The sequence below is a fragment of the Dendronephthya gigantea genome, unplaced genomic scaffold (genome assembly GCF_004324835.1).
Source record: "Dendronephthya gigantea isolate DGI-Jeju-01 unplaced genomic scaffold, DenGig_1.0 000926F, whole genome shotgun sequence".
Classification (NCBI taxonomy): domain Eukaryota; kingdom Metazoa; phylum Cnidaria; class Anthozoa; order Malacalcyonacea; family Nephtheidae; genus Dendronephthya; species Dendronephthya gigantea.
Window position 1 is genome coordinate 4,896 of NW_021163936.1, and position 12,087 is coordinate 16,982.

The window sequence follows — 12,087 nt, forward strand, 5'->3', positions numbered from 1 at the left end:
GCTAGAAACATGATAAAATCCATCAAAATACAAGGAAAATAAGCGCTTTCTTGCCAAACAAAAAACATACGATCGAAGAACAATACCTAAGCGTTAAGTATTTGCCAAAGAACAAGCACAACAACGTAGCTGCCCAAAGTTTAATGAAGCCAAACATACCATTGTGTGTACTCAATGTGAATACCAAAACAATTCTTCAAAATAGGGTATCTACTTGCACGTAAAAAGTAGGTCAAATTAAATCTTTTCTCTGCATATTTGGTATCAAACGGGAGATTTTGATCAGCTCTACTTCGCTCATCGACTCAATTTTCTGAACAGTAAAAAGAGGCCTTATGGGAAGGCGTAAAAGTGGAGATAAAATCGAAATTCCTTGTTTTTCCGTATTAAAAAAACTCGAACCCAGTTTCCCAAAAATTGCGGGTCGCGACCGACACGATCTACGTGAGCGAATTTATTCCAGCCAGTGCCCGCCGTGGTACCTCTAACATGAGTGCAACCTTTCGTTCACTGCAATGTAATTTATAACCACTAAACTTCTACACAAAAATATGGCATATGTTGATGTTGAAATAGTTTCGAAACGTTAGCTTCAGTTAGCTTATCACTTTACTAAGAACCCACTTATTAAATTAGAAAAGGAATATGGACCTAACTTTTTGAAGACAGAGGGGAGGGGGGGCATTGATACTATGATGAATTACGATTTTGAATTTATTGCGAATAGTTTCATTTTAGGGAATGAGGTATAATTAACCCGAACATACCATATCACTTCCACTTTTATGACCAGCAAAGTCTTTGTAGAACTTTTAAAATATATAATCAGTGGTTAATTGACAGATTGTACAATACAGTAAAACAAAGGTACGAAATAATAAAAATTACACTTCCTTACTAAAGCCTCTGTGATAAGGTCTTCTCTGCGCTCAGTAGAAATTGTAATATTCTGAGTCTTTTGCCTGCTTTGTCTATAAAACAAAAACAGTTTTTTTACAAATTACCAGCAGTTGTCAGTTTTATTTTATCTCAAGATTGACAACTGACCTTTTCTCCCACCAATGATAACTTCTGTTGGTGCCTTCAAGCTTGGCAAGATGTTTAGAAAATCTTTGAAAGCCCAATAAAATATTTTTGAAAATTTGTCAGTTAATAACTTACTCCATGTGGTTACCAACCATTCACATGTGCAATGACAAAACTAGATTGAGAACTTTATGGCTGCAGTTATATTCCAGTTGCCAAAATACATAGAAAGACAGAATGATAGTTGTCAGGTGTTGAAATCCTACATACAATAATTTGCATGAAATTATGGAAATGATAATAAAATCCTAAAAGGACATAGGATTGATTTCAACATCATTTGTTAGGAAAATCAGCAAAAGAACCTCTATTTTGGAGTTGGTCTGAATTCTTGACATTTTGCCAAAACTTTCTAATAGTTGTTTATCATAACAAAGAGCTATTATATATGTTAGGCATTTGCAAGCAAATTCCAATTTGAAACCCAGGATCATGCAGCAATTATATTGTATCAATATGGTGGAAGATAGGAAGTCAGGATACATATCACGTCAGATAAGCCCAGGTTGCAAAAGACATCTTAATCAAAATTTACATCTAAATGACTTTGACAAACATTGACACTCAGGTATTAAAGTCACATACTCGGTTAGAAAACTTGTAATTTGTAATAACAAAAATATTACAATTACCTGGTATTATTTAATATACCAGAGCAGTACTTGAGTGTGAAAGTACAAAAGTATCCAGAACTATTACACTTACTCAAAATCGAAAACATTCGATTGCAATTCCGTTATGATCTTTGGCGCATACCCGATTCGTGAACTTTGACGTCGGGCGCGTGATGAAAGGACTGATGAAATATTATGTGGCAGATCACTAATGAGGGTTATAAGGCCGTGTTACGAGTAACGAAATATATTGTAATAATTAAATAAATATGTAATGCATAATTATACGGCACTAATAATATAATGCTACCATTAAATTGTTCTACGGTTCTACGGTTTTATGGTTTTATTGTTTGATGGTTCTACGGTTCTATGGTTCTATGGTTCTACGGTTCTACGGTTCTACCGTTCTACGGTTATATGGTTCCATGGTTCTATGGTTCTACGGTTCCAGGGTTCCAGGGTTCTACAGTTCCAGGATTCTACGGTTCCATTGTTCTACGGTTCTATGGTTTTACAGTTCTATTGCAATAATACGAAATTTTCTATAAATCTCTAATAAAGTATATTATTTACTCTCTTTTCAGTTTACACTGTCTTAAAATTCGTAAAAAACTAAAAACGATTGTTAATAAATCCAAAAAAGGCAAAGCGAGACGATGTTTGAAATTTCAAATTAAAATTTCGCCTTTCTCTCGTTGTACGGTTGGTTGCCGCGACACTATATCCCCAAATATGTCGATTATGCGTCCACTCTGACTCTTACTCATTATTATATTTCGGTCAGTGGATGCATTTACGTAACATTGGTTCACAAGGGAATGAGGGATATTTACTGTCAACAATCAGGCGTATAAAATTAATTTATCAAACCATGGAAGAAAAACAAAATATTTCACCTATGATAATTTGGAAATATCCCTTCCTTGCTGACTCAATTGTGGTGGAAGAGTAAGTGATAACCTTGTTGATGTACATAATCTTTACGATTATTTATGTTTACCACCTCTATGATACCTTTAAGAAATGGATCTGACTTGTTAAACATATCAATAAATATTTTTTCTGATACAGGGTTCATGGAGCATAAGAATGCCTGGGGTAGAAACAATTTAAGAAAAAATCCTGCACTTTAGCTTGTTACAGAGGTAAGTTTGCTTTTAGTTTACAGCTTTAATATTGATATAAGGTACTATAATTCTTGTTGACAAACTATCCAAGCTGATAATTGACTGCCAAATTTCTTTGTTCGACATACCCATGTGTGCTACTTCGCTACTTTTTAGTTACCTGCCATATTTTGTATAAAATTCTCATTGATATTTTAGTTAATTGACAGAGTAAGGGTTTTAAATTACCAGTAGAGGAATTTTCTTTCACAATGTATCTAGCAAACTCTATTAATTCTTTTTCAGGTAAAAGCAGAATTTTAAAGAGTAAACCACAAGTTAATCCATGATATTATTGGCAAATTTCAATCCATTGATTGAGAAAAATATTTTGGACTATGCCAAGAAATGTAACAAGAAACTACATTTGTTCTTATAAACAGAGTGGAGAGAGCAATTACTGGGAAATCAGGTAAGTCATGCAATTAATAATAATTTGCCAAACCAATGGCAAAATTATAGTATTATAGCAATACAGGCTATTGCTACATGAAATATGCCTATTTATAATCTAACATAATCTATCTTGATAAACAATTTTTTTAACAGACATCCAGAGCACAGTTGCTTAGATTTTGAAGGAATTATTGAAGAAGAATGTAGGAGAATCTCAGTCTCTCTTTTTTAAGATTTGTTCAGTAAGTGTAAGAACCTTTGTGGGCTGACTTTGTTTTTTAAATACTTTTAAAGTCCTTCTAAAAAACATTGGTTTCTTATTAAAGGTTGTTGATTCCATAGATCAGGATAATGATTCAGAAGACATTTCAGACGTTCAAACTTTGATGATTGCGGTGGAGGGCAAATGTTATCCTATCGAAGAGCACTCAACCTTATTTTATCCACTAAACATGGAGTACATTGCTGGTGTGGCAAATGGAAACTGCTCTGGTCGGCAAGCCTTAGGACAAAAACTTTTGAAGGACGTTAAGTACACTAGACATTTTATACATTCTTGTACATAGATTTTCCTGTCACAGCATATGTAGAAATAAATATTTTCAAGTCGCATTTTGTATACTTCGTATGATTATATAGCTTATGCTATTTAGTCGCTCCAATGCTAGCGCCAAAAGTGCAAAAACTAAACCACACAAACTTCGGGTGTTAAATAAGACGATGTAAAAACTGATGTGTAGGTTAAAATAACAAAAAATAGACATCGCCTTAAAGGTTTTGTTTAAATCAGCATTTGTTTGTCAATAATTCGATTTTCTATCGATCTACTTATTAAATTTCAACATGACACTTGCCAAGCAAGTTACGTCATGCGCACATTGGGCAAAAAAACGTGTGACTCGATTTGGCTTCAGTTTCATATCTGTATTACAAAACAAACACGACAAAAAATGTTGGCTTACATGATTTCACTACATTTCATTATCTATAGGTATTATTTACAAACATTTAAAAAATGTACTATTAAGTTAAGCATGCCGTCACACTAAAGAGTCAAAAGAAACATATGCATATAAATACCTATATAGGTGATTACAACAAATTTTAGCAAGTATACAAATAAGTTGTACCATATAGCAAAATTTATAGGTATGGATAACAATTTTCATAGCATGGATGAGTTACAAGCAAGCATGTTGAAGCAATAATAATGTTACAATATATAAAATTATATTACTACCGTTTTTTTATGCAATCAAAATGTTCAACAGAGCTTATCTCTTTAAGTCATCCGGCTGCCAATAGTCCAGGTGATGAACAGTTTTTGACTTTTGATACCATGTCAGAGTCATCCATAAAGAACAATGGGCTGGCATAAGAACATATATTTAGCATGATATGAATACATGTATCTTTTACAGATAGTACCACATAAAATATGGTATGTATTCATGGAAAAACTAGATTTAGGCTAATCATTATTATAATATAATGTCCTCTTTGATCTAAAACTTCCTAATTATCAGATTTCCTCAGTTACCATTGGTCTCTCATTTATTTATTGAGTCCCCTCATGTCTTTCCCCATGCAATGTTGCAAAATTCTGTTCTAATCTAAAAGGACAAAAATAATGAATTAACAAGGCTAGCAATATAGCCACAGCAATGACAGCATTATTAGTGTCATCATCAAGACAATAATAACTCAAGGATAAAGGAACATTATGCTGACTTTCTTCGCCTGGCACCAATAAAGTACTTATTGAGTGCCATTGTGCCAGAAATTTGAACACTTTTAATATTAACGCAACGAAATGTCAATGTTTACCTTAATCCCTTTGTCTCAAATGTAAAAATTGCAAAATCGATCTCTTGGTAAATGAAAAACCAGATGGTTTTCCTGAAAAATCAACGCAACGGCTGGCAACCTAATAAGATTTTTGGAATCTTAATTCATCCAGAAGCAGGGCAATATGGCCAATAATGCCAAGGAAAATGCTTGTTTTTTGAAGCAGAGACATTGTGTGAGAATTACCGGTGTTTTTTTAGTTCTTTTTATGGCATCACCCTTGAATACTCCACCAAATCCACCTTCACCAATCAAGCCATTGTCGATATAGTAATAAATCGCTCCTGAAAGTCAAAAGCAATTGCTTGTCAATATAACTGAACAACTAAAGAAATATGTGAAGTAAAATGGATTTTAGAATAAAAACGCAAACTCTAAAAATTTTTGTAGCGATAGAATCGGCTTGCCTTTTGACTTGCAAACTTCAACAAAGTTTTCCCCATCGACAACTCTAGTGACGCCTGGCACAATTGAAGGTTGGGAAGGTTTGAGAAAATAAATGGGCTTACCAAAGGATTGTTTTGAAATTAAACTTTCATAAATCCCTGTCTTTCCCATCGCTGGTAGTGAAGTTTGTGTTTCATCGAGTTTCGGCCGACTTTGTAGTCTCAAAATCCACGAAGTATCTCTGGTTGGTCTTCGAACCACAATCTGAACCCATCCTTTACCAACGCAACTGCACCCATTGCTTGAGTCACAAGATTTCTGTACTGAGCCTACGGTACCAGTGGCCTTTAAATCGCGGGTAAGAAGGTCAGTTGCTTTCGTATCGAATTTTGTGTTTGACACCTGGCTAGAATCATTTGCACGAGCTTTGCTATCAGTTGAACAAGCCTGGAAATGTCAAATACGTTACTAAGAGCTTTCACTAGAAGAATATTAAAACTTGGTCGCTCTTGCAAATATATTTTGTTGTTTAAGCATGAATACGCTGGGCAAACAGCGTATGCGAATTTAAACAATGATACTCAAAGCATTTTCCTTACCTGACTAATTGAGGCCTTGTTTTTGTTTCTCTTAAGCTCAACTTTTAAAACCTCAGGCTCCGTGCCCTTCTGCAGTGAATCATCTCCCACAAACACTTTTCCTGCCGAACAATATGCGCATGACATGTTCGAAGTTTCCCGGTTGTTGACTGTAACCGTGATCAACCCATTGCCAAGCAACCATCTTCTTGACGCTCCATTGTGCAGGAGTCGTTCAACAACTGCACTTCTATAACCAGAGAGGTGCTGAAATCACCTCACACTCGCCTGCACTGTTTGTCTAGAATAAGGCTAAACTCTGTATGAAAGGTATCTGTATGAAGCACAAATTACAGATCCTTTTATTACAAATTACAAGGCTAAAATCTGCGTTTGAAGGTAAATTAAGCACAAACTTCAAATATTAGTTGTAACCTCAGAATTACTGGTTAAAACTGGCCTTGGAAGAACATTAGTTTTATTTGTGACCAATATTCTTCCGTTTCTCGCAATCCGCGCACGTTATATCAACAGGTAAGTTAACGGACCAGGCAAAAGTCCCTGCTTTAATTCGGGCACACACACAACGATTTTACGGTAATTGGTCCATTTAGGTTTATACATATAGGCAGCCCTTGCCCAGACATGTTTTCCTTCTCGCGGCGCTTGCGCCTCGCGCGTGTACGCCAGTCTAATTAGTCTAATATTATGACCACTGAGCATAGGAACCCCAATAAATATTGTTGAAAGAAAAAGTAAATAGTCCAGTTACGGTTGCAAGTTCAGTAACGTCAGTGATCGCGAAGCATATAAATATATAGTTATTGAGAAGGATGGAAACTCTTGTAATAATATAAACATACATACGAATTTCACTCGCAAAATTTCATATCAAAACAACGAGAATCCCTCAAATAAATTATCACAAATACATTTTAGATACTCGAACAATAAATATTCCATTAAAAATATTTTAAAAAGCAAATGAAAATGCACAAAAAATGTACAAAACATTTGCCTATTTGCCGAAAAATATCGTGGAACCATGCGAGATATAAAATGCGGTTTGAAGAACGAATCTGATTGGTCAAAAAAATAAACAAACGACGTGTGCTTGTCAAGCATCCGCGGGGTAAAGTCAAAGTGTAATTGGAAAATTAAACGAGACTTACCTGTAAGTTGAAGTTTGATTGGAATTCTATCGAGTCTGGAGCAGCAGCAAGGGATTACATGAGATTGCCAAACGCATGCGCACAACCAGTATTGACAGCCGAGTGTGAGTGTCTCAATGTGTGCACAATACCAGTATTATTTTCTTGGGCACACTCTGAGTATTTGCAACCCTGGGCGGGTAATAGGACTTATGATAGCATCAATAAGTTAACATTGGGTGGGCATGTAATCCCTTGCTGCTGCTCCAGACTCGATAGAATTCCAATCAAACTTCAACTTACAGGTAAGTCTCGTTTAATTTTTCAATTCTTTCTCGTCTGTCCCAGCAGCAGGGATTCCATGAGATTTTAAAGACAGACACTTACACGAGTGGTACCATATGAAGCCCACCAAACTAAATGTGTAATTGAAACTTTTTGCCAACAGAATTACCAGGTTTCCTGGCAAAGAAACTACTAACAATGTTCTCATACAAACACTAGCCAAAAAACCCCAGTTTATGCTTTACATGGTCGACAGAACAGCCTCAGTAAAACTGTTCGTTTGAACTGGTTTGTTATAGTATCTATCGAAACACCGAGACGAAGACCATCCTGCTATTTTAAGGATCTCTTGAATAGGGACAGCTGCAGCTTTTGCCTTTGACGTAGAAGCTGCTCTTGTGCTGTGTGGTTTAAATTGTGCAACATCTATACCAGCATCTTTCATAACAGACCGGATCCATCGTGAAATTGTATCTCTAGAAACATGTTTGTGTGGTTTTACGAGTGTAATAAACACCCTCGTTTCAGAGCCCCGTAAAGCCTTTGTTCTCGTTAAATATTCTTTCATGTGTGCAAAAACACAAAGACTTTGATCTGCTGGATAAGCTCTCAGCGTAATAGATGGTGGTTCGTACCCCGGACGACTTTGTTTTACGTGCTCCGGAAGAGTAAATTCCAAACGATCAGGAAACTCAGCCATAAATTCTATATCAAGCATGTGGAGGCTCTGTCCTCGTTGCGCAGTAACCAACGCTACCAACATGATAGTCTTAAGTGTCAATTGTTTCATTGGTAGTTCTGAGATGTTGGGAAACGAAGATAGGTATGTCAGAACCACTTGAACATCCCATGTTGTTTTATAGCGAGGCGTGGGCGGGGTACTCTTATATACTCCTTTCATAAATCTTGTAACAATAGGATGACTCCCTATGCTGGAATTGTCTTTAGGTATGGTAAATGCTGATATAGCACTTCTGGCAGTGTTTAACGTCGTATACGCCAAGCCTTGTTCATGCAGTTCAGTTAGAAAGTCCAACACTAATGTCACAGGGGGATCAAAGGGATTAATTTCTCGTTGATCACAAAACTTTGTCCATTTCTTGAGGTATGGCTCATACTGCTTGTGTGTTCCCTCAGACCAGGATCGCAAAATGATCTCTGCAGCTTTCCCTGAAATGCCTCTCTGCTGGACAGTCTTCCTGAGACTTTGCACGCCATCAATCGCATCTGATTTCTCAGCGGGTGAAGGGCATTGTTGTGAGTTTGTACCAACAGCGCATTGGACTGAGGAAGGAGTCGAGGCTTGTCGACCAATAAACGAAGAAGAATAGTGAACCACGGTTGCGTTTTCCAAACTGGAACTAAAGAACACTCGAGGCTTTGTCCTGTTCGATTTTCTGCAAGCATGTTGGAATAAGGCTAAAGGGGGGAAAAGCATAAAAATAGTGAAGATGCCAATCTATTAAGAGTGCATTAATAAACGAAGCCCCTGGGTCTGGCTTCCAAGAAGCATATTTAGCCACTTTAAAATTTAGTCTAGATGCAAACAAGTCAATTTCAAATGGGCCCCAAAGTGCATGTATATTATCAAACACCTTAGAGTCAAGAGACCATTCTGTGGACTCATTAAATTTCCTAGATTCAGTGTCAGCTTCACTATTCTGAGCCCCTGGAATGTGGCAAGCACTTAACCAGATATCTCTCTTGGTACACCAATCCCAAATCAGGTGTGCCATTTCATTACAAACTGGAGATTTGATGCCGCCCATAGCATTAATATAGGAGACGGTAGTTGTGTTATCAGAGAGTATTCTTATATGCTTTCGTTTAAAATCACAGCATAACGATTGTAACCCGAGCAGAACTGCTTTCAGTTCTAAATAGTTAATGTGAAATTCCTGTTCGTTCTTGTCCCAAAGACCCCCAGTTTTACGCTCGCCTAACACAGCCCCCCAACCTTTGGTAGAAGCATCAGTTGTTAGGGTGATATCAGGGTTGGATACAGTGATATTTTTATATGATGTTTCTATATTTGTATCCACCAAGTCAACTCAGACCTGGAGTCTTTTGTTAAGTGCATGATAGCATCATAATTTCCTTTATTTCTCTGCAATGCTGCAGTTTTATTGATTTCCAACTGTCGGTAATGTAGTTCCCCAAATTGTACCCCGGGTAAGCTTGAAACTAAAAGGCCTATAACATGGGCCAGCCCCCTGATGGTTACTTGTGTCTGCTTCTGTAACTCTACACAAGTCTTCTTTACATAACTGGCTTTAGATGGTGGGAGCCTAATGGTCATGAGAACACTATTTAGTAAAAACCCAAGAAATTCTATTTCCTGTTTTGGTTCAAAGCTTGATTTATCTGGGTGTATAATAAAACCCAAGCTACAAAAAGTGTCCACAGTGTCATGAACATTTTTCTTGCAAGCTGTGTAATCATAGCCAACAAGAAGTGAATCATCAATATGGCCCATACAAGTATGGCCCATGGATCGAATACGAGTATAAACTGGTTTCAATAATTTAGTAAACAATCTTGGAGCACATGCTAAGCCATTAGGCAAACATGTAAATTGAAAATAACTATCTCCCCATTGAAACTTTAAAAATTTTCTATCCTCTTTGGCCACTGGGACTGAGTAGTAAGCATCCTTAAGATCCACAGATGCCATAAAGCAGTCTGGCCGCATAAGTTTTAAGGCTGTCTGAATTGTGTCCATTTTAAAATGGTGGTATGCCACATATTCATTAAGTTGTTTCAGATTTAATATCATTCTGTGAGTTCCATCCTTTTTGGGCCTCACAAAAACTGTGGAAAGAAACTCACTGGGTTCACTAGAAGTGTTTTCAATCACTCCTTTTTTGCAAAGTTTATCTATCTCAGCATCAATAATTTCTTTCTCTGAGATTGCAAATGTTATTTGTTTAGGTCTAGTGAGCTTGGTCTGTACAGGGTAGCCTGCAGTAAATTCAATATGATAATGCTTTATAGCAGCAAGAATAGCAGGATCACTAGTTAATGATCCCCACTTAGTAGCATAATATTGCAGGCAACCAGCCTTAAAATTTTTTGCCTTTTCAGCAAAATCGAGAATGCAAATTTGTTTGTGTGAATTTTTGTCACCCACCTGGTTTGTTACTGTCCCTTCCGATTGGGAGCAGTGTGATTTCGTCTTGGAAGGTTCCCCTGAGTTGACGCCCGGCCCTGTCCTAAAAAAGGACGTCTTGAAAAAGTGTTGCTTGCCCTATCATAAGGCTTTGGTCGCACAAACTTTGGCTTGTAGCTTTTAGCTGTGTAGCGATTTTGACTGGGTGGCCGTGACGTAGAGGGTTTTTGCATTTGCTGGCCTACTTTCTTTGCCTCAGCCATATCTTTCATATGCTTAGGGAGGTCCTCCCCAAAAAGCTTACTAGAGGGTTTGATTTCCTCTTTGCACAATCTTGTGTATGGAGGATTTAGATCTGGCTTTATCAGCTCTCTCCTCTTCATGTTGAGCTTCCAATTTGCATGGCTTAAAATAGCAATGCTATCCATTACTTTATCAAGAATTTGGCGAGTTTCTGGTGTCTTTCCCTGTTGTATAGCTGATACAAGGTTTCCCGCCAAATTTGTTAACACAGATAAGCCTTGAATCAATGGCTCCTGTGTCCGCTGAAAAGCTAGGTCCACGGATCGTGTTTTTCTGGACATCAAGTCCCAGATTTCTTCGTTAACTGTAGTGAGAGTAAGATACTCACAATTAGCTGGCGGTGGGTATTTATCCACTCGCTCTTGCACCGTGGCTGGTGAGAGGTCGCCTATCAACATATTGTCGATTAACTGGGCGATCTTGCTCTCAATAGCTGGAGATTTTGTGCCGTTGGATAAATGCCTGAGTCAGGCTTTCCAAAAACTCGCTCTGAGGACCTGAGTCAGGTGCAACAGAGTCCTGCGACATATCTTTGTCGCTTGTGGCAACGCAAGTGGTGTCGAGCACGTTGGCCAAAGTGTTGTTGATGTCAAGCGAAGCGTCAATGACAATGTCGCTTTCAATCTGCTCCTCATCAACATTCGTTACAGTTGGGTCAACTGTATTTAGTAAAATGTCCTCTCTTAAGCTTTCAATAGCAGCTGCTTGCTTTTCAGAAGCAACTGTCTGCTTTTCAGAAGCCGTGGCAAGTTTCATTAGCGAAGCTTGTAGTCCTTGCAGAACGTCCGCCATCTTGTCTTTCTCGAGGTCTTTTTTGCCCGTATCGACGGCAACTTTAGCGTTCTCAGCCCGTATTTCGGCGTCAGGAGCTGTGGTCGCCATAGGCCAGATTCTTCGTTTCTATATTTGTAAGACTTCAATCGATAAACCAGCGAAATATCCAAAAATAACAGTAAATTTCGTCGAGCGATTATTTTTTGACTGTACTGGAAAGCGCGCGAAAAGCACTGGTTGTGCGCATGCGTTTGGCAATCTCATGGAATCCCTGCTGCTGGGACAGACGAGATAGAATTCAAGTTGAAAAAAAACGAGAACACACAAAAAATTAAAGTTTGTAAAAATACAGGTCGAAAATTTATAAATACTTTTTTTATGCGAACG

The 12,087-nt window shown here is 37.5% G+C and overlaps 1 pseudogene; it reads right to left on the bottom strand.

Annotated features, from left to right (window-relative positions):
- Window positions 1-10,652: 10,652 nt before the first annotated feature.
- LOC114544735 lies at window positions 10,653-11,718 on the bottom strand (annotated as a pseudogene).
- Window positions 11,719-12,087: the final 369 nt, after the last annotated feature.